We start from the raw sequence: 22,095 nt of genomic DNA on the forward strand, positions 1-22,095 counted from the left end.
TAAGTCTGGAAAGGGAAAAGGGCTGGGTGGTGGGGGGAGATTGAGGGCCCCACAGCGAGGGAGGGAGTGGAGTAGAGACAGAATCAGGGGCTGGGGTTAGTGGGGCCCTGGTGGCAGGTGATGGGATGTTGGGAGCCTGGGAAACTCATCCAGGGGTGTGAGTGGCTCTCACAACTGCCCACACCTTGGGAGAGGCACAGGGGGCACATTCCACCTGGAGTTGTGCGCAGGGTAGAGGTGGGGTGCTCACTGTGTGCTTGGCTCTGCACCTTGCTGCCAGTGCCTTGGGAGCCAGCTGCTACATGCGATGCCATGTGCCTGCCCAGGAATCTCTAGCCCAGAATTCTACATACGCCTGAATCCTGGGACAGAATAATCACTCTGACCCTGAGCACTGAAAGGGGAGGATCTTCTTTGAGAGTAGCCATGGAGACCACTAGGTGCAGGTAGGGCATCATGCACATGATGAAGGCCTCCCAGTCAAAGCTCTTCCATAGTTTCTGAATGCCCTGTGAGAATTGCATCATGGTCCACTGCCTGAGGTCTCTCCACTTCTGGACATGCTTAGAATAAGCTCCACCATAAGCTGGGTCATAAAATAATTTATGGCCTTTATCTCCCAGGGAGGAACTGGGGTGTTGCAGGGAAATGTCACAACACCTCCCATACACTAAGCCAGTTTCCTGCACTCCAATGTTTGTAGATTCATAGACTATAGATTCAGAAGGGACCACAAAGGATCATTGTGTCGGACCCCCTGCTCCTGGCAGGAAAGAGGACCAAAGTCAGATGACCCCAGCCAGGTGTCTGTCAAGCCTCCTCTTGAAGACCTCCAAGTTAGGTGATAGTACCACCTCTCTTGGAAGCCCATTCCAGATTCTGGCCACCCTTACTGTAAAAAAATTCTTCCTGATGTCTAACCTGAATCTACTCTCCACTAGTTTGTACCCATTATTCCTAGTTACTCCTAGGGGTGCTCTGGTAAATGGTGCATCTCCAATTCCCTGTTGTCCTCCCTTGATAAAACTTAGAGGCGGGTACAAGGTCTCCCCTCAGACATCTTTTATGAAGGCTGAAGAGATCCAGATCCCTCAGCCTCCCCCTGTAGGGTCTTTCACGGAGGCCACTTATCATGCGAGTGGCCCTCCTCTGAACCCTCTCCAGAATCTCCATGTCCCTCTTGAAGTGCGGTGCCCAAAACTGGACACAGTACTCCAACTGCAGCCTGACCAATGCCGCATAGAGGGGGAGCATCACCTCCCTTGATCTGTTGGTCATGCATCTGCTAATGCAAGATAAGGTGCGATTGGCCTTGATGATGACTTCATTACACTGTTGGCTCATGGTCATCTTGGAGTCAACCATGACTCCAAGATCCCTCTCAGCCTCTGAGCTGCTGAGGAGGTCATCTTCCAACCTATAGGTGTTCTGGGGATTCCTCCTCCCTAGGTGGAGTACCTTGTATTTATCTTTGTTGAATTGCATGCTATTTAATTCTTCCCATTAATCCAACCTTTCCAGATTGGCCTTTATCTGCTCCCTGAAGAGTCATCTCTACACCCACAGTGTAGCAGTACAGAGGCAGTCTGGCCAGATCCCTCTCCTGAAAGAGTTTGTCTACTTTCAGCCAATAGTGGAGATCACAAACTTGTCCAGCAGAATGTGGGGTATCATGGAAGTCTCTTTCTCCGTTATGCAACTGCTGGCAGTGCCTCCAGGCTTGCAAGTAACAGGCAGCTGCCCTTTGAGCTATCTACTGGGGGCATACAATTCTTATCTGGGAAGGATGGAGTAAAATAGGACTGTCTTCCAGGGGTGCACAAGTACTTTCCTACTGAAGACACTGGTTGAGTAAATCTAAATAAAGTTACAAGTCATGCTTTGGTCTACTAAGGGATCCAGGATTCTGTTCTAAAAGTTTTCTTCTTTTAGGGGTCAACTTGAGACATGCAGGACTCAATTTGTAAACTAAGTTTTTCTAAATAAAGTCAGTGGACCCTGCAGATGCTCAGCACCTCAGAAAACAAACAAACAAACAAGAAACAGGATTTGTGTGTTTCCAGTGGAACAAACAATAATCAACATGTCCAGAACTTTGGCCTTCATCTCTTTCCTTGCCTTAGTTCCCATCTCTGATCTAAAATGGAGGAAACAAAATCTCCTTATCTAGCAGTTGGGCTACAAATCACTGAGATACTGTTATGATGAAAGCTATAAAGAAACTCAGTATAAAATAAATGAAGATCAAGAACAATTCAGTATGCAACCTCAACCTCAATAGACTCAAAGCACTCATCAGAAAATGCCAGATCTTAGCTTTCACTCAGTTTTTTACTACAGATTAATAAACAGCACAATTCCCCTGTTGCAAGAAACTCATAAAGACTACAACAGAATGTGTTGTTATTTGAAATCTGGGTTTATCTTGTGAATCATCTGGGTTTCATAGTTGGTAGGATCGGAAAGGACCTGAGCAGATCATCAAGTCCACCCCTCTGCCATGGGCAGGAAAGGATGCTGGGGTCTAACAACTCCACTTCTCTCCCCTGGGGAGGAGGCTCTTCTCTTCTCTTTAAACTAAGCCCGCTGGGGTGTGGGGGGGACTACCACCACTGCTGTCCTGCCGAGCAACCCTTGCAAAGCCAGCACTTAAGGGAGCTCACCCCTGCCCCAGCCCTTGTACAATCTGTGGGCAAGGCAAGAGCCAAGGTAACACTTGCCTGCCTGTACACAAATGCCAGGAACTTGGGGAATAAGCAGGAGGAGCTCATCATCTTGCTCAATGCAAATAATTATGATGTCATAGGGATAACGGAGACCTGGTGGGACTCCACCCATGACTGGACCATGGGTATAGATGGCTATACCCTGTACAGGAGGGATCGTGTAGATAAAAGGGGCAGGGGTGTAGCTCTCTATGTTAAGGAAAGCTGCAAGCTGATATTGGCGACCAGGGTGGACAACTGGAGACCCTCTGGGTTAAAATTCATGGGGAACACAGCACAGGGGACACAACAGTGGGAATCTACGACAGACCTCCCACCCAAAGTCCTGAGCTTGACCAGGAGTTCGCCTGGGGACTGGCTGAGGCCACATGCTCCAGGAACATGGTTGTCATGGGTGACTTCAATTACCCGGACATCTTGTGGGAGGATCACTCAGCAAAATCCGAGTGGTCACAAAGCTTCCTCTCATGCGTGGATGACCTCTACCTGACTCAAGAAGTCTATGGGCCAACAAGAGGCAAAGCGCTGCTCAACCTGGTACTGGCTACTGGGGATGACCTAATCGGTGACCTAGTGATGATGGGAAGCTGGGTGACAGTGACCACAAGCTGATCACCTTCACCATCTACCATAAAGCTGGCAAGTCAGTCAGAAACATGGAAGTTCTTGACTTCAGGAAAGCCGATTTTGACAAGTTCAGGAGGCTTGTCAGTGAGACCCTAAGGGACCGTGACCCCAGGGAGAGGGGAGTTCAAGAAGAGTGGTTGCTCCTCAAGGGAGCAATCCTCAATGCATTGGCCAAGTTCGCCAATGACACCAAACTTTGGGGCAAAGCATCCACGCCAGAAGATAGGCAGGTGATCCAGGCTGACCTGGACAGGCTCAGCAAATGGGCGGATGAGAACCTGATGGTGTTTAACACCGAAAAATGCAAGGTTCTCTACCTTGGGAGGAAAAACCTACAGCATCCTTATAGGCTCGGCAGTGCTATGCTGGCTAGCGCTATGGAAGAAAGAGACTTGGGGGTCATCATTGACCACAAGATGAACATGAGCCTGCAATGCGATGTTGTCGCTAGTAAAGTGACAAAAATGCTGGCTTGCATCCATAGATGCTTCTCAAGCAAATCCCGGGACGTCATTCTCCCCTTGTACTCGGCCTTGGTGAGGCCGCAGCTGGAGTACTGCGTCCAGTTTTGGGCTCTACAATTCAAAAAGGATGTGGAGAAGCTTGAGAGAGTCCAGAAAAGAGCCATGTGCATAATCAGAGATCAGGAAAACAGACCTTACGATGACAGGCGGAGAGCCATGGGGCTCTTTAGCCTGGAAAAGCACAGGCTCAGGGGTGATCTGATGGGCACCTATAAGTTTATCAGCGTAACCACCAGGATCTGGGAGAACGTTTGTTCACCAGAGCGCCCCAAGGGATGACTTCAGGGCTGTCTCCAGCCCCCCCATTTTTTCCCGTTTGTCTCCAGCCTCGGGGTAGCAGGGGAAGGATCAGGGGGCTGGAGACGTGAGAGGAATGCCTCTGGGGCTGTCCCCAGCCCCCTGCTGTCTCCAGCCTCCCAAGGTTCCCCCACCTCCAGCCCCTCAATCCACTGCTCACCTGGTAAAAGCTGGGTCTGGGTCCAGGCAGCTTGCACTGTGTTTCAGAAGCGGGGAAAGGGCCAGTCATAGAGACGCTCTGGCACTGTGCCAGAATGTCTCTGTAGGACTGAGCCTCTAGTTGCCTCAGGCTGGGGCTAGGACTGGGACTGTGCCCTGACCTGTTTTTTTTCCTCTGGGTTTTTGTTTGACCCCTGGATATCTAGAGGTCAAATTTTCTCCCTGCACTGCAAATTTGCAGCACAGGGAACATTTTTTCATTTCTTCATGTGCCTCTTGCCCTGCCTCAAAGGAGGTTGAGATGGGGCAAGAGACATGTGCACACTTGTCTGGATGCACCCCTAGAGTACATTAAACTAAGTTCCTAGTTAGGTTTCTGGTAAGTTACTTTCCCATCCAGAGAATGAGAGACCTGCAGCGGTCCATGCTTCTGTGTGTGTGTCTTAAAAATGTCCACCTGTTGTCTTCCTGGAGGGACACTTTTAGATAGCCCTCCTGTCCTCACCACCTAGACACAGTAAGGGACATGTGTGATTTGATGCCAGCCAATCAGTTTGAAAAACATCACAGTTACCTAATGGAGTGACCTGGGCTCAAACTCCTGCCCCCATGTCATGAGGTGAGAGCTCAAAACAATAGAAAGGCTAGATCCACACCCTCTTACCTGGGGCCAGTCATGTAGGCAGTGAATTGGCTGCCTAGCAACTGGATTGATAGATACATGAGAGAGAGAAGGGAAACAGATAATTCCCAAAACAGAGAGGAGGCTGGAAGGGATTCTTTCATGATTGGGATGTGGTGAGATAGTTCAAATGACTGAAATACTGCCAGGGATGTGTATAATTTTTTTTATGGTAGGACAGGCAGAGTTAACAGGAAATGGTGATATTGCATGTATCAAAGAGAAGTATACTTGTTCTGCGATGCTGTACAAAGCAGGAGACAGACCTGTTGAAGCCTTTTGGTCAAGGTATGAAGGGAGAACAGCAAGAGTGAGTTCATGGTCATTATCTACTCTAGGCCACCAAATCCAGGGGACAAAGTGGACAACACCTTTTTCAAAGAACTAATGGAAAAACCAAGTAGGAGGGAAGCTGTTTTGGACTTGCTGCTTAAAAATGGAAGGTAGTGGTAGGGAACATGAAGGTACAAGGGATCTTGGGTCACAGTGACTATGACAAGATAGAGTTTAAGATGCAAAGGAAAAAATAATGAACCGGAATAAGGACCCTGGACTGCAGAAAAGCAAACTTTAACAAACTAAGGAAAGTTGTGGGCAGGCTCCCCTGGGAGTGAAGTGTGAGGGGAGAAAGAGTCCCAGAGAGCTTGCTGTACCTTAAAGAAACCATGTTACATGAGAAAGAGTAGGCTATCCTGAGTATAAGAAAAGATAGGAGGTGCAACAAGAGACCAGCCTTACAAAGCAGTGAACTCATCAATGAGATTAAATTAAAAAAGGAATCTTACGAAATGTTGGAAGTTGGCCATATTTACTAGAGAGAAGTATAAGAATATCACCCAAACCTAAAACTGGGAAGACCAAGGCACAATTCTGAAGTGCAATTATCAAAAAATATACACGGCAAAACAAAAAATATCAAGTATGTCAGAATTCAGATTCTAACCAAGAAAAGTTACTGAATGTGTACGGCAATTGAATGATGCAGGAACTCAAAGGTAAAATTACAGAACTGCTGGTAATTCTATGTAACCTATAGTTACAAACTGCCTCTGTGCCAGAGAACAGGAAAGTTCCATTTTCAAAAACAGTTGCAGAGGTGATCCTGGCAACTAAAGACCAGGCAGCCTGACTTCCCTCCTTGGCAAGTTGGTAGAATCTATAAAAAAGATTAAAATTAGCAGTCACATGGACAAACATGATCTGGCGGGGAAGAATCAGCATGGCTTTTGTAAAGGGAAATCCTGCCTCACCAATCTTCTGGAGTTCTTCAGGGGGTTAACAAACAAGTGGGCAAGGGGTAGGGGGTCCAGTTAACATAATATATTTGTAATTTCAAAAGGATTTCAACAAAATCCTTCACCAAAGGCTTTTTAAAAAAACTGAGTAGCCATGGGATTGGAGGAAAGGATCTTTTGTGTATTGAGAGCTGATTACAAGAGAGGAAGCAAAAAGCAGGGCTAAACTGGTCACTATTCAGGATAGTGAGAGGTCAGAAGTGGGGTCCTGCAGGTATCTATGCAGGGTCCAATTTTATTAAACATTTTCATTAATGAAGTAAGAAATGGGCAGGCACAGTGAAATCTCCAGGCTTGCAGATGATTCCAAATTATTCTGGGTAATCAAGTCCCAATACAGTTATATTGGATAGGATTACACTATATAATTTAATTTATATAGGAAGGGAAATACATTTATTTTATTTTTATATATTTAAAGCTTGCAGGATAGATGCATACATTATAGAATTTATATAGGAAGGGAGACATTATATTTGGTTTTCTACATTTATGGTTTGTTCTTTGCACCCACCCACACTGATAAATTTATATAGGAAGGAAGACATTATATTTTGTTTTCTACATTTATAATGTACAGAACTGCTGGGAATGCTGTGACACCCGAATGCACCTGCTTGGATTTTGGTTGGTGGAGCAGCTGGCGTTCCTAAAGCTGAACCTTCTCTGGCTGGGGTTCCCCAACATCCACCTGCATATGAAGTGAGTGCCACCCTCCTCACTTCATCCGCACCTATTTCCATTTTATTATTTGAAACCAGTCAATGCCCTGCTCTCAGAGCTGGAGGGGGTACTCACTGCATCACCATCCAGCAGGGGAAGAACATGTCCCTGCTGAGCTTCTGTGCCAGGATGAACTTAAAGATATGGGATGGGGCTATGGGGAAGGAGGAGGCCCTAAGTCCTGGGCATGACTACTAAAACTGCCAGGGTCAGGGTGGCCTGGTGGGACTACTGGCAGTGTGGAAGCCCCAGGAAATGCCAGGACCAAGGATCCCCCTGGTGAAAGGCAGGTAGGAGGTGCTATAACCTCCAGCTACCACATGCACACACAGAATCCTGCCTGGGGAAAGCCCGGACCCATCATGTCTTTGACAGGTCTGAGGCTTGCTGGTTGCAGTGGAGTTGTAAGACTCCAGGTGAGCTCAGCTTAGCTGCCTGGGATGCCAGCTTTCGGGTTGAAAAACCCTTTGTCGGACTGAGGAAGCACCTGCAGTTGGTGTGTGTGTGCGTGCTGTTCCTGGATGGAAGGAATAGTAAAGAAGCCAGAGGCGGGCATGCAATGTAGGCAAGAAAGCCAATCAGTGAAAGTGGAAATGGAGGTATCATGTGGTGAGAGAAACAGGCTGGGGTAGGGGGGAGGGGGGATGTAGCAGGTAAAAGTGCAGATGTACCTGGGGAGTCGGATGTCTAACAAGTTGTAGTGTATCATAAATCCAAGGTCAATAGTGAGTCCATGAGTTTCTGTACCTAGAAGGCTGATAAAGCGAAATTCATAGGCCTGGCTATGAAAAGTGGTTTGTAAATTCCCTTTCAGGATCAGGCCTGAGAGACTGGAGACAGTGGGGTTTTTTTGTGAGAAATGTGCCCCCACAGGTAGCTGGGTATTCTTGTCTTTGATAGATTCTGGTGTGCAATTTGTGGGGGTACTGGAGATTGTTGGCAGGTTTTGTGTTCTGAGCTGTAGGAAGTTGGCTTCTGGTGATGAGGTTAGGTTATCAAGGTTCAGTAAGTGTTTGAATTTACAAACCATTTTCCACAGCCAAGCCTATGAACTTCACTTCATGAGCCTCCTAGATACAGAAACTCATGGACTCAGTACAGACATTGGATTTATGACAACCTTTTGGATATCTGACTTCCCAGGTACCTCTGCACCTGTGCTGCTACATCCCCCTTTCCCCCTGACCCCAGCCTGCCCCTCACCCCCTGATGCCTCCATTTCTATTTCCATTTCCATTCACTGATTGGCTTTCTGGCCTGCACTGCATGCCAGCCTCTGGCTTCTTTACTATTCCTTCCATCCAGGAAAAGCACATACACCAACTGCAGGTGCTTCCTCAGCCTGACAAAGGGTATTTCAACCTGAAAGCTTGCTAAGATATATTTCTCTAACTATTCAGTTTTGTGATTTTTAATAATAAACATAAACATAAAAACACAACATAACCTATCACACACCACAAGTAACACATCATTTATATATGCAAAAAAAATCTGTATTTCTTTAATTCAATTCTTTTATAAAAATCTTCTTTTCATTAACCATAAGCCACTTAGTCCCATTGGACAATCCCCTCTCCATAAAATCAAAACACAACCCCTCACTGTCCCAGCTTTCTCTAACTATTCAGTTGGTCTACTAAGATACCAGATTGACCCAAAGGACCTTGTCTGTCAGTGCCACGTCCTTAGACCAACACCACTAGGACCTGTCCCTGGTCAGCTGACCAGAATGACACAGAGCCCTGGGCACCTCTAAGTCTGAGGGCTGGGGCTGGCAGGGAGAGTTCTCTGGCAGCTGCTGGAAAAAAAGCTCTTGCAGGAAAGGAAAGAAAGTCTCTGACAGTTTGGCTGCCTGAGATGCTGCTGGTGCTACTGTGTTACTGCTCACTAAGTTATTAGATACCTGTTGTAATTTAAAGTGGTGGACCAGACTGAGGCTGTAGGGGAGCAGGAAGCCTCATTGAAGCACACTACTGTGCCGTGTAGATGCCCCAGCACCAGTGAGAGTGCACCTTAACACACACAGTCACCCATGTCACAAATATTGCTTGTCAGCAGCCTGAGGTGCAGTTTCCCAGAACCCCCTGCACCTATCTCCTTGAAAGCTGGCAGACTTATTGGCCTCAGCAGGGCCTAGCAGGCCTGCAGTTTTCACCCTGCTGCACCTTAACACACACACAAAGTCACCCATGTCATGAGTTTTGCTTGTTAGTAGCTTGAAGTGCAATTTCCCAGAAACCCCTGTACCTATCTCCTTGAAACTTGGCAGGCTTCATGACCTCATCAGGGGCTACTATCCCAGTAAGTTTCATTGAATCAGGAAAGAAATGAAAAAGTTATAGGCAGTTTTGTGCTTCTCCATTATAGCCTATGGGCAAAATGTCAAAGTAACATCAAAACAGCGAAACAGTTTAGATGAAACGAAATGGAGCAGTGGTTTCAAAAAGAAAGACAATTCAAAACAAAACACTTTTCTGTCAAAACATTGAAATGGAAGTTGAAATGGAATGGTGCCATTTTGCACAGCTCTAATGTACAGTTCTATTTTTGTATTGATTCATCCCAAAACCCAATGGGAGGGAGGGGCCATCACTAGGGAGGATTATACTGCAGTTGCTTGGGGATGCAGGGGGGCAGTCAGGAAGGCCAAGGCAGAGATGGAACTGGGACTAGCTTCCTGGATCAAGGACAACAGGAAGTCCTTTTTAAAATACATGGGGGCAAAAAGAAGGTTCCGGGTAACATGGGGCCCCTGCAGGACACTCTAGGAAATTTGGTCGTCACACCAGACGACAAAGCTAACATATTTAACGATTTCTTTGCCTCCATTTTCCTGTGCAGGGACCGGAACAGTGACCCCCGCCTCTGGGCCCCCCTTAGGCCCCAGGGGAGGCGCACCTAGGCCAAGGGTTAGTGAGGAACTAGCCAGGGAACTTCTGGAGGGACTGGATGTATTCAAATCAGCTGGTCCGGACAATCTCCACCCTAGAGTACTGAGGGAATTAGCTGAGGTCATTGCAGGATCCCTGGCACAGCTTTACGAGCACTCGTGGTGCTCTGGTGTGGTGCCAGAGGACTGGAAGAAAGCCAATGTGGTTCCCATCTTCAAAAAGGGGAGGAAGGTGGACCCAGAAAACTATAGGCCAGTTAGTCTTACCTCAATCCTAGGCAAGTTTTTTGAGAGAATTATTCTGGCACATGTCCACGAGGGGCCAGCAGGGGAGAGTATGTTTAGGAGCAACCAACACGGGTTCATTGGAGGCAGGTCCTGTCAGACCAACCTGGTGTCCTTCTACGACCAGGTCACCAAATCCTTAGATGCAGGGGTAGCAGTGGACATAGTCTTTCTGGACTTTCATAAGGCCTTCAACGCTGTTTCTCACCCTGTTCTTGTTAAGAAACTGGGGGACTGTGGTGTCAACACCTACACAGTCAAATAGGTCACCAACTGGCTGGAGGGCCGCACCCAGAGAGTGGTAGCAGATGGGTCATTTTCGACCTGGAGGGATGTGGGCAGTGGGGTTCCACAGGGCTCGGTTCTTGGGCCTGCACTGTTCAACATCTTCATCTTCATTGGACGAGGGGGTAAAAAGCACCTTGTTCAAATTTGCTGATGACACTAAGATGTGGGGGGGTTGTGGGCATGCTAGAAGGGAGGAATAAGCTGCAATCGGACCTAGAGAGGTTACAGGGTTGGGCAGATGAGAACAGGATGGGATTCAACACTGTCAAGTGCAAGGTGATGCACCTGTGGAGGAAGAACCAGCACCATACCTACAGGCTGGGGAACTCCCTTCTCGTCAGTGCAGAGACAGAAAAGGATCTTGGAGTCATCATTGATGCCAATGTGAACATGGGCCGGCAGTGTGGGGATCCAGTCAGGAAAGCCAACCACACCTTGTCATGCATCCACAGATGCATCTCAAGCAGGTCCAAGGAGGTGATCCTCCCCCTCTATGCGGCACTGGTCAGGCTGCAGCTGGAGTACTGCGTCCAATTCTGGGCGCCGCACTTCAGGAGGGACATGGACAACATGGAGAGCATCCAGAGGAGGGCCACTCACATGATCAGGGAGCAGCAGGGCAGACCCTATGAGGAGAGGCTACGGGACCTGAACCTATTCAGCCTCCACAAGAGAAGGCTGGAGGGGGACCTAGTGGTCTGTTACAAACTAGTCAGAGGGGACCAGCAGGCACTGGGGGAGTCCCTGTTCCCCCAAGCACTACTGGGAGTGACTAGGAATAACGGTCACAAGCTGGCAGAAGGTAGATTTAGACTAGATATCAGGAAGCGCTACTTCACTGTCAGGGCGGCTAGGATCTGGGGCCAACTTCCAAGAGAAGTGGTGCTGGCTCCTACCTTAGGGGTGTTTAAGAGGAGGCTAGATGAACACCTTGCTGGGGTCATTTGACCCCAGTACTCTTTCCTGCCATGGCAGGGGGTCAGACTCGATGAGAAGTTACTGGAGCTTATCCTAAGGAAGTCTATTTGCAAGCATGTGAAGGTGGAAAGGTTGATCACAAGCAGCCAACATGGATTTACGGTCACCGAGGCGATGCGCTCACGGACCAAGACAGCATGCTTATGGACCAAGGCTGTACACTCATGGACTGCTACTCCTTAGGGGGAACATTGCTCAGCACCCTTGGATGAAGATCTGGGCCTGCTGACTTAAATGTGTCCAGTCCTTCCTAGTGTCCCTTCACTAGGTTGATACTAACTGTTGGTGGGCTGGTGTCCCTCTTGTGCTTGTCTATAATTTGTTGTTTGGCTGCATTGTTCTTCCAGCAGATGTCCGACTGAAGTCTCCCATTAGTACACCACCCCATTGCTTTTGGATAGATTTGTCACCTTTTTGAAGAGTGCCTCATCCACCTCCTCTTTCTGATTAGGTGGCCTGAAATTAATCCCCACCATTATGTCAGTGCTGCACCTTTTACCTTTTATATTCATGGAAATGCATTGTGCTTTTCTGTCTTCTTTGTTCTGAACCAGGGAACAACTGCATGTGCGTATGACCACCTTTTCTCCCAACTCTGTCCTTCCAAAATAAAGTGTAACCCTCCATGTTGACATTTCAGTCATAAAAGCTTTCCCACCAGGTCTCTGGTGATGTGAATCAGGTCAGAATTCTTTTAACAGGCTGCAACATCCAGCTCACCTTGTTTATTCCACATACTTCTCAGATTTGTATATATGCATCAAATGTATTGTTATTGCTACATCAAAGGTGCCTCAATGTTCGGTGCTGTCTCAGGGCTGACTTTACTTGAATTGTGCATTTTGATCATCTCACTCCCCTTTTGCACAACTTGTTGTTCTGTGGCTCTCTGGAACTTTTCCAGAGTCGAGTTGCTTCTTCAAATCCTTTCCCCTCTGGACTGTGTTCTGTTGTTTAAGGGCTTTGTTCACCATCCCATGTGGAACTAGGTTTAAAGCCAGCCTTATTTGGTTGGCCAGACATACAGCTTCTGAACTGAGCTAGCACTGAAATGCCACTAATAGGTCATTGAAATATGCTGAGATTCTAACCAAGACCTCTCCATCTGTGTGTTTTCAAATAGCATTTACTACTATAACAGTTCAGACCCTTGCATGCAACTCCTACAGTGGAAATCTGATAGCTTTGAAAGACTTCCCATGCATGGTAGGCTTTTGTTGTGAAGCTCTTATTTCTCTTGTTATTGATTGCTTATACTCGTGCACTATTAAAGAGAGGATTTGGCATATTTGATCAAAACCAGTTTTACTGTTAAAGATTAGGTGCAAGACACAGTAGGTGTTAGTGCCTTTCTATTTGGCACTGGTTAGGCCTTATCCGGGGTATTGTGTGCAGTCCTGGGGCTGATCTAGGTGTAGTTATGCCTGTTTTCTACCATGGGTATTTCCCATGGTTCTGAGCTTTGTGTGTTACTCCTGTGGCCCCCCACACCCCTTTTTCTGCTATATGTGTCAGGGTGTTCTTAAGCCTTCCTGGAGGTATTGGGTGTTAGCTGCAGCTAAGGCTGGGAACTTCAGTACTGATTCTCCTGTTAGGAGAAAGGCCAGAGGTTTCTGGCTAGAGGGTCTTGCTTCTCTGTTTAGGGTCAGACCAACTGCTATATTTGGGGTTAGGAAGGAATTAAAATTCCCTATGGCCTAATTGACATGAACTGTGGAGATTTTTACTTTTCTTCATAGTGGCGCGGGTGGGGGGTGGCCCTTTACTGTGACCTCTTGAGCATATACTGACAGCACTTTATAGAAGCAGGACATTGGCTGCTATGGTTCCTCTGCTTCACCTGGGGCAGGTTAGGATGTTAGATCTATTTTGTGTTAGGGTTGAGGGTAGTCTTATGTAGTTTAGAATATGGCTGTGTGGGATGGTTTTGATAGGGATAATGCTGCCTCAGGCAGAGGATTGGGCTAGATAACCTCTGGAGGTCCCTTCCAGCCCTGCAGCTGGATGTAAATATGAAGGACAGAGTCCTGTTTCACCTTACACTCCAAATAGCATGTACTAACCAGGCAACTGACTTCTGTCACTTTTAAACACAGTTTTTAACCTATTCCACATGTGCAAGGGTCCATACAAGTAGTGAACATGCTCTGGATGGATAGGTACATGGCTCCATATGTGCATACTTGCACCTAAGTCCCAAAAAAGTAGTTGAGTTTCAGCCCAATAGCATTGCCATTAGGACATTCATGTGGGATGTCTTTGGTTCTATCCCCCAACCTCCTCAAAGTGTCAGGTTTAGACTTACATTGCTGCAGATTCTCAGCATAGTGTGGAAACCACCAGGTCAAAGGTCAGGCACTATCCAGTCTCCTCTCTAGCCCTCCTCCTGCAGCAGAGACTCCGCACCTTGCAGGAGTTTTTTCTTGGATTTGATTTCAGGAAATACACTCACACTCGTTCATGCACACAAAGTAACATACCTGCCTGGCCAGCAAGGACCCTACTATTCATGCGTAGTAGCCTTGAAGACTATTGTACATCCATACTGCACAAGGAATAGGATCACAAAGTGTGCATAAGTGCCAAAAACATCATGTACTTTCATGGATGGCTGCAAGAAAAGAAAATAAATTCTGTTCTTAAGATCCTTTAAAGTTCAGAAACTGCCCAAAAAGCTTGGGGGTGGGGTGGGAGGGGAGCTTGGAAAGCATGTCAGTATGCATGACAAAAAATGTCACACAACATTTTTGATGTAAAGGTGTCAAAGCAAAGCTGTGTACCAAAATAGCTGCCTGATTTAGCACTGCCTGTCATTAATTTCATGTCATAATGGACATCCCAAGGTCCCTTGTATTGTTACTACACCCTATGCATTGTAGGACAGCTGCCACATGGCATTAGGAGGTAGGTCATGAAAAGTAGCTGGAGATGAAATATCTTAGAACAAGTCAATTGCCCTAAGGTTTCTGTATGATAGGAATGTGATTTCCTCTATATCCTCCTTGTAATTCTTGTGTGAATTTTAACCTGTTGTAACCCTGGTCATCTTTGCCTGAAGTATGAGGATTCTGGAGCCTGTCAGTCTGTGTGGGTTCACTGGCTATTTGGGGCTCCTCCTATCTATCTTTCATATTTTCATGTACTTTCAGTATTGTGTACCTTTCATTGAATAGGCATGGTTTTACATATTTTCTGTGCTTTCTTGATTTTTGTATTTTTATACTTTTGACCTTAAGGTTCTTGGTCTACATGAACACGTGGCCATGTATGCCAAGGTTACCTCATTTTTCTATATTTGGGAGGGTTTGGGTTTTTTTTGTATAAACTGTATATGATGGGGGGAAGCTTTCTTTTAAGTTAACAAAGACAGATTTTATGTATCTCTTTATCTATATATTTATCTATGAAGCACACACAGGAAAGTACAAAAAGTATAAATTAAAACAAATAGTGTAAATTGACTTATGGGGAGTGCAACTGAACTCCAACTAGCTTCAGGCATCAAGGACAACAAAAAGTCCTTTTTCAGATATGTGGGGAGCCGGAGGAAAAGCAAGGGCAATGTTGGACCCCTGCTAAACCAGATGGGGCAACTGACAACTGACGCCCAGGAAAAAGCCAACCTATTAAATAGGTACTTTGCGTCAGTCTTTCATCAGTCACACAGGATACCCATGCCTGCTATGGGACAGGGAAATCTGGGTGAGGGGAATCCCCTACCCTCCATCAATGCTGACCTCGTGAAGGAACACCTTGAGAAGCTGGATACCTTCAAGTCAGCTGGCCCTGACAATCTGCACCCCAGGGTACTCAAGGAGCTGGCGAGCGTCATAGCCCAGCCCCTGGCACGGATCTTTGAAAACTCCTGGCGCTCTGGTGTAGTGCCCGAAGACTGGAAGAAGGCCAATGTGGTGCCGATCTTCAAGAAAGGGAGGAGAGTGGATCCGGCTAACTACAGGCCCATTAGCCTGACTTCTATCCTGGGGAAGATCCTAGAAAAGTTTATTAAGGAGGCCATCCTTGAGGGACTGGCCCAGGCTAACATTCTAAGGGACAGCCAGCACGGGTTTGTTGCGGGTAGGTCTTGTTTGACCAATCTCATTTCCTTCTATGACCAGGTGACCTATCACCTGGACAAGGGAGAAGAGATTGATGTCATATATCTTGACTTCAAAAAAGCTTTTGATCTGGTATCCCATGATCACCTCTTGGCCAAACTGCCCAGTTGTGGCCTTGGCTCCACCACGATCCGCTGGCTGGGAAACTGGCTTCGTGGTCGGACCCAGAGGGTTGTGATTGATGGCAGTCACTCATCATGGTGCCCTGTGACCACTGGGGTCCCTCAAGGCTCTGTCCTGGGACCCATACTGTTCAACATCTTCATTAACGATGTGGACATTGGAATCAGGAGTGGACTGGCCAAGTTCGCCGATGACACCAAACTTTGGGGCAAAGCATCCACGCCAGAAGATAGGCGGGTGATCCAGGCTGACCTGGACAAGCTCAGCAAATGGGCAGACGAGAACCTCATGGTGTTTAACACCAAAAAATGCAAGGTTCTCTACCTTGGGAGGAAAAACCTGCAGCACCCTTATAAGCTCGGCAGTGCTACGTTGGTTAGCACTACAGAAGAAAGAGACTTGGGGGTCATCATTGACCACAAGATGAACATGAGCCTGCAATGCGATGCTGCGGCTAGTAAAGCGACCAAAATGCTGGCGTGCATCCATAGATGCTTCTCGAGCAAATCCTGGGACGTCATTCTCCCCTTGTACTTGGCCTTGGTGAGGCCGCAGCTGGAGTACTGCGTCCAGTTTTGGGCTCCACAATTCAAAAAGGATGTGGAGAGAGTCCAGAGGAGAGCCACGCGCATGATCAGAGGTCAGGAAAACAGATCTTACGATGACAGACTGAGAGCCACGGGACTCTTTAGCCTGGAAAAGCGCAGGCTCAGGGGTGATCTGATGGCCACCTATAAGTTTATCGGGGTGACCACCACGATCTGGGGGAACGTCTGTTCACCAGAGCGCCCCAAGGGATGACGAGGTCGAACGGTCACAAACTCCTGCAAGACCGTTTCAGGCTGGACATAAGGAAGAATTTCTTTACTGTCCGAGCCCCCAAGGTCTGGAACAGTCTGCCAGCGGAGGTGGTTCAAGCACCTACATTGAACACCTTCAAGAGTAAATTGGATGCTTATCTTGCTGGGATCCTATGACCCCAGCTGACTTCCTGCCCTTTGGGCAGGGGGCTGGACTCCATGATCTCCCGAGGTCCCTTCCAGCCCTAATGTCTAGGAAATCTATGAAATCTATGAAATACAGTATACATAACATGTAAGGACAAGTTCTATGTGGAGGGCTGGAAGCTGTATTGGTAGTGATTTCTTCTTCCTGTACAAGGCTGGGGAGTCTTGGGGATTCTCTAGCAGAGCTATCTGTCTGTTCATTACATCCATTAGAAATCACTGCATTTAAAACTCTGTCAAAATTTCTTTATGCCAGCTCCTGAGTTAGATTGGATGCCTCCTCTTCAGCTGCTCCAGCAGTCCAGTAGTGACTGTCATGATCTTGTCCTCTTTAGGAAATCCCTCTAATTATCTGCAGCCCTCATACGTCATTGATGCCTCAGTAAGATTCCCAAACATCTCTTCTTCTGTACATTTCCTTTAGGCCCTCAAACTTGTCAGATATTGAGCAATGTTTAATGATGGTGGCCTTTAAGTCTGGAACTCTCTCTTGCCAAATCTGTAAGTCAAGAAAAGTAACAAGTAGTTATTTGTTCATTTTTCATTTTCTGTGGTTTCAGTGATAATTTTTTACCCCACACAACAATGTTGAGAAACCATTTCTGTTCCCAGTCTTAATCTCCCAGACCCTGGAGATGGGAAGATATTTAGCAATTTTCCTCCTGTGCAAACTGGCATGCAGATTCACTAACGTCACAGCATTTTAGTGATATGTATTATAGCTTACACATTGTTTTGTTGCTCTGTATTTATTTTAATATGGGTCATCTGCTTGGGACAGATTATGTTTAACATTTATTAATCAGGCAGAATTGGGGATTTGTAGAAACAGAGAACCAGACATAACATGGCAGCTCTGCGCCCTGGCAGTGGCAGGGCACAGGACAGTGTCAACTGTTGGGCCAGTGGAAGTGGAATGGCCAGCCAATGGCTGCACCAGATCCTAGGTTTCCATTCCTTCCCCTCCCTATCCCCTTAATTGTGCTACTGCAGATAACAGGCTGGTGACAGTGTTTGTACTGCTCCAGGCAGTCCTAATGTTGAAAAACATATCACTATTCTGTTCGCCTAACAGCAAAGTTGATATCTATTTGCAAAGATAGGGCATGTGCCCACAACTGGGAGCATAGATTTCCCTGAGGATAAACAGCAGCAGCCCAACATGAGCTACTGCTGCTTGTCCCTGGGAAATGCCCATGCACACACTACCTGGGGCATGGCACATTGCCCTGGGAAGGGTAGAAGAAGCTGGGGCCATCACTTGGGCTGGTCCCAGCAGCCTTACCTGGGGTTCTGATGCCCCTGGAGGCTGCAGACATGGCAACCTGGCAGCATGGAGTCTGGCTGGCAGCTGGAGTGTGGCTCTGGCTGCCCAGGCTCCAGTTCCTGGTGGCACACAGTACTGTCACATGCACTGCCCCACTTTTTTAAGGTGAAGTTTTTTTTTACACTAGGATCTCTTGGTGTTAATCCCCCCCACCCACTCCATGCTGCAAATTATCAGTGTGGGAAATGCCTGTATGTTCAGCACATTCAGTGTGCAGCATTGCAGACATGTTTGAAAAGCTGCACCTGGATGCACCCACAAAGGGTAATTCTGTTAGCTATGGATTGCTGTTATGCTCTACCACAGGGGTTTTCGACCTTTTTTAATAAGTGTACCCTTTCTGACTCAAAGTTTCAGCTCCTGTACCCCGTTACATTTTTTTCTTGTTTTTAAGTGAGTGAGAGAGCAGACTGAGGCCCCCGTGGTGCAGGGGAGAGTGGGGCAGGGGCAGGCACTACACAGCTGGGATGGGGTGTGGGATGGAGCTGCAAGTGGATCATTTGGAGGGTGCAGGGTGGGGGCAACTTCCACCACTGTGCATACCTCAGGAGGGCACGAGGGTGTGTGTCCCTGATCTGCAGGTGGGGTGGGGCAGGCTGGGCTGCCCCAGTAGTGGGGAAGGGAGTGGGGCTGGGGGGAAGGCTGCCCAGCCAGGGCGGGGTGTGGGATTGAGCCATGTTGGGGGGTGGCTCCCCCAGGAGGGCATGGGGGGCATGTGCCCCCGCATCTGAATGGCAAAGGGTGAGTTGTGGCTGTGGGCTGAGGCTGGGGTGGCACTGGGCTCTTCCCGCTGGGGGGCTGGGCTGTGCTTGGGGCTGGCAGAGGTGGCACTGGGAGCAGGGCTACTGTGAGGGGGCTGCAGCTACCCCAAAATTCATCATAGTGCCCCCAAGCCCCACCCTAGCACTGCTACCACCAGTCCTGAGCATAGCCCAGTTCAGTTCCTGCCAGGAAGAGCCCAGCACAGCCCTGGCTCATGCACATCTGGGAGCACACAGCCCCCATGCCCTCCCAGGGCACAAGCAGCGGAGGGAGCCTCCCCACAACCCCATGCCCCCTGGATGAGACACAGCTCTGTTCTGCACCCCACCCCAGCTGGGCAGTGCCTGCCCCAGACCCACTCCATCCCCCCACGGTCCTTTCCCCTCCTACAGACTCCCCAACATTTTTTTCTCCCTCTGCCTGGGTGGGGAGGTGATATGATATACTGTGTGGGGCTGGCAGTGCCTGATGCACCTCTCCCCTCCCCCCAGATAAGAGAAAAACGCACCAGGGTGATGTCGCCACCTCACCCTGGGGTGTACTCTGTACCCAGCTGGCCACACATACCCCCAAAGACCTTTCTAAGTACTCCTGGGGGTGCACATACTCCCATTTGACAACCCTTGCACTAGCAGATTGTGTGACTGGAAAGGCACATTGGCTTATTGGGGAACTGGATGTATGTAGCCATACCCCACAATGTTTGAATGCTATGAGAATACCCTATGTATCTGATATTCTATTTTATATCTCTTGTGAACATAGTGAGTGTTGGCCATGTCATCACTGATGTTCTGTAGTGACTTACAGACTTTGATAGGAAGTGACAGTATTTGTCAAATGCAATTAATTTTTCCTTGCCTTTTTTTTTACTGTAGGTAATGTTTTTTGATTCTTAGAGTTATGGCCCTGCTAAGACTTTTAAGAATTTTTAATTCCATTATATAAAAGTATTTTATAGGGTTTGGCAGAAAAACTGTACAAACTCTTCTGGGTTATCATATGACAGTGTTTCCTATAGTAATACTTCCTAAATAAATTAATAAAAACCCCAACATGTATTTTATTGCAGTACTATGTTTAAAAAATACAAGTCCACACTAAGGAAGTAAGTTTCAGACCAATTTCTAGCTTACAGTGGACAGACCTAGGCAAAGGAATTGGGGATATGATTGGGGCATAGTGCTCAGAAAGAAGGGTACATAGGTCCAGCAAAAGAAAGGCCAGCTATCAGTTCCAGTGTTTTCAATACAAATGAGGGGGTTAACCCGATTGTCAGGATGAGAAAGTGGACTTGGAAAGAGTGGAGTTGTTAACATTGGTTGACACCATCTTGAACATGCAGAGGGAGGTTGCTTTGGGGTGGGGCGGGAGAAGTGGAACTCAGAACTGGTATTCACTCAGTCATCCATGATAATGTAGCGAACACCAGTGATAAAACAATTGTCAACTGCCTAATCCTTGTCATGCACTAAGAATTAGTACAAATATAAGCATGCTTACCATTCTCCTCTGGAATCCTGGGTTTTGCCAGGGGCAGCAGGCTGGCAGGAACTGATCTCAGGGAGGGAGAAATCTGGTTTCAGACTGCATGAGCGTCTAGTGATATTCCTGCCAATCAAAGAACTCTTGGCTTTCAGGCACATTCTCCTGTGAGGATTACCACTGGCCTCGCCATTCCATCATGTCTTCCATGTCATGTGGCTTGATGCTGTTGTTCTTTGCTAAACCCAATTCCTTGGAGAACAGACACGTGGCTCATACTGTCATTTGCTGATTAGAGGTACATTTTGAATCGTATACCTTAGTGCAACCCTAAATGGGTGGCCCCATTTCACTGTCTCCTTAGTGATAGGTTTGTTCACTTCCCAGTTGTTATGATTACCCTAAAATCTTGCTGCACCTTTGTAACATGACACAGAGCAAGAAGGTGCAGCATGGTGCTGTTGCTGGCAGGATAAACAGTCATCTTCAGAGGACAAGTATTCAAAGGAACTGAAAGCAGGTGAACTACCAAGGTACTGGTCCATAAAGTGTCCAAGTACAAAGAAAAAAGAGCTTGGACACACACCAATATTTAAATGGGAAGGTGACATTGGTCATCATAACCCCAAAGCAGTTAGGGTGATGTAGAGTGGCCAAGTGGGAGATGATGCAAGGCAGCATTAGAAGGCACTTGGCAGGTAATTAAAATACATTACAACAGAGACATGTGCATATAAACATTCGTTCAACGTTACTTACCTCAGGATAAAATTAGCCCTGGATGGATCTGGGATGACACTTCCTAATTTACAGTTATGCAAGAGACTCTGTCATGCAATTTATTTATTTATTTTGCTTTTGAAAATATGCATTCTCTCAGTATAACTTGCTCTATGCACAAGCCTTTAGACACCAATAAACTTTGAGTCTCTTGACATGAATTAAAAGACTGCATATGAGTTATTAATTCTGGAACCTTTCATGCGTTAAATAACTTCTTAAGTTGTTGTTCTATTCTTCTTCCTATACCAGTAGCATTTAGAACAGAGGTGGGCAAAATGCAGCCTGCAAGCTGGATGCGGCCCACCAGGTCATTCTATCCAGCCTGTAGGGCCCCTAAAAAAATTAGAATATTAATAGTTATCTTCCTCTGTCTGCCTGTCATGCAGCCCTCGAAGGCTTGCCAAAATTCATTAAGCGGCCCTCCACCCAAAATAATTGCCCGCCCTTGATTTAGAGGCTACAATAAAAATGGAATTCACATTTTACTGGACAATGGGCAACCATAGGCCATACTTCTACTCTGTTTAGGCCCTGTTTCTATGCTTATCTTATGGCATATAAAGTTAAGCACATGAGCAAGACAATTTGGAGGATCAGGAACACAAAGTTAGAGTATCCATTTCTTCAAACAATGCACAGTCGAAATAGATAAGATTAAATTAAATTAAGACTAAGTAAAGGAAATAATATTCAGGCCAACTGAACAAATTGATTATTAGCAAATGTCATGCTACTTCTATTATATATTTCTAAACAAATTTTTTTTTTTTGGTTATCAAATGTATTATAGGACAGGGTGAGTGGAGAGAGGAAACAGGAATGAGATTAAAGAAAAGAGGCTGTGAGGAGAGGCAAAGGGAATGGGTTAGAATTGTCAGAGGAGAAACCTGTCATAAGAACATATTTTCTACATTAGATATCAGAACTGTTTCATGGTTTCTGCTGCTGAACCCACTTTTGTGCTGCTCCAGCTGTTTTGAGTCTCTGTGCTGTGTTCTGGATTTTTTTCTATA

At 46.9% G+C, this 22,095-nt stretch overlaps 1 protein-coding gene across 13 annotated transcripts in view; it reads right to left on the minus strand.

Annotated features, from left to right (window-relative positions):
• FEZ1 (fasciculation and elongation protein zeta 1) overlaps window positions 1-22,095 on the minus strand; it is a 194,317-nt gene that overhangs the window by 34,213 nt on the left and 138,009 nt on the right. For 2 of the 13 annotated variants that reach the window (XR_016439097.1, XR_016439092.1), the window contains 2 exons: window positions 15,683-21,415; window positions 13,958-14,088 (listed from right to left, as the gene is read on the minus strand). The exons of 7 other annotated variants lie outside the window; for them this stretch is intronic. The gene's annotated coding sequence lies outside the window, so the exon portion shown is untranslated. The remainder of the gene's footprint in view (window positions 1-13,957; window positions 14,089-15,682; window positions 21,416-22,095) is intronic. 4 more of the 13 variants (XR_016439096.1, XR_016439093.1, XR_016439094.1 and 1 more) reach the window with 4 other exon arrangements.

This window comes from Crocodylus siamensis, chromosome 14 (assembly GCF_052110815.1).
Source record: "Crocodylus siamensis isolate JL-2025a chromosome 14, ASM5211081v1, whole genome shotgun sequence".
Taxonomy (NCBI): Eukaryota; Metazoa; Chordata; order Crocodylia; family Crocodylidae; genus Crocodylus; species Crocodylus siamensis.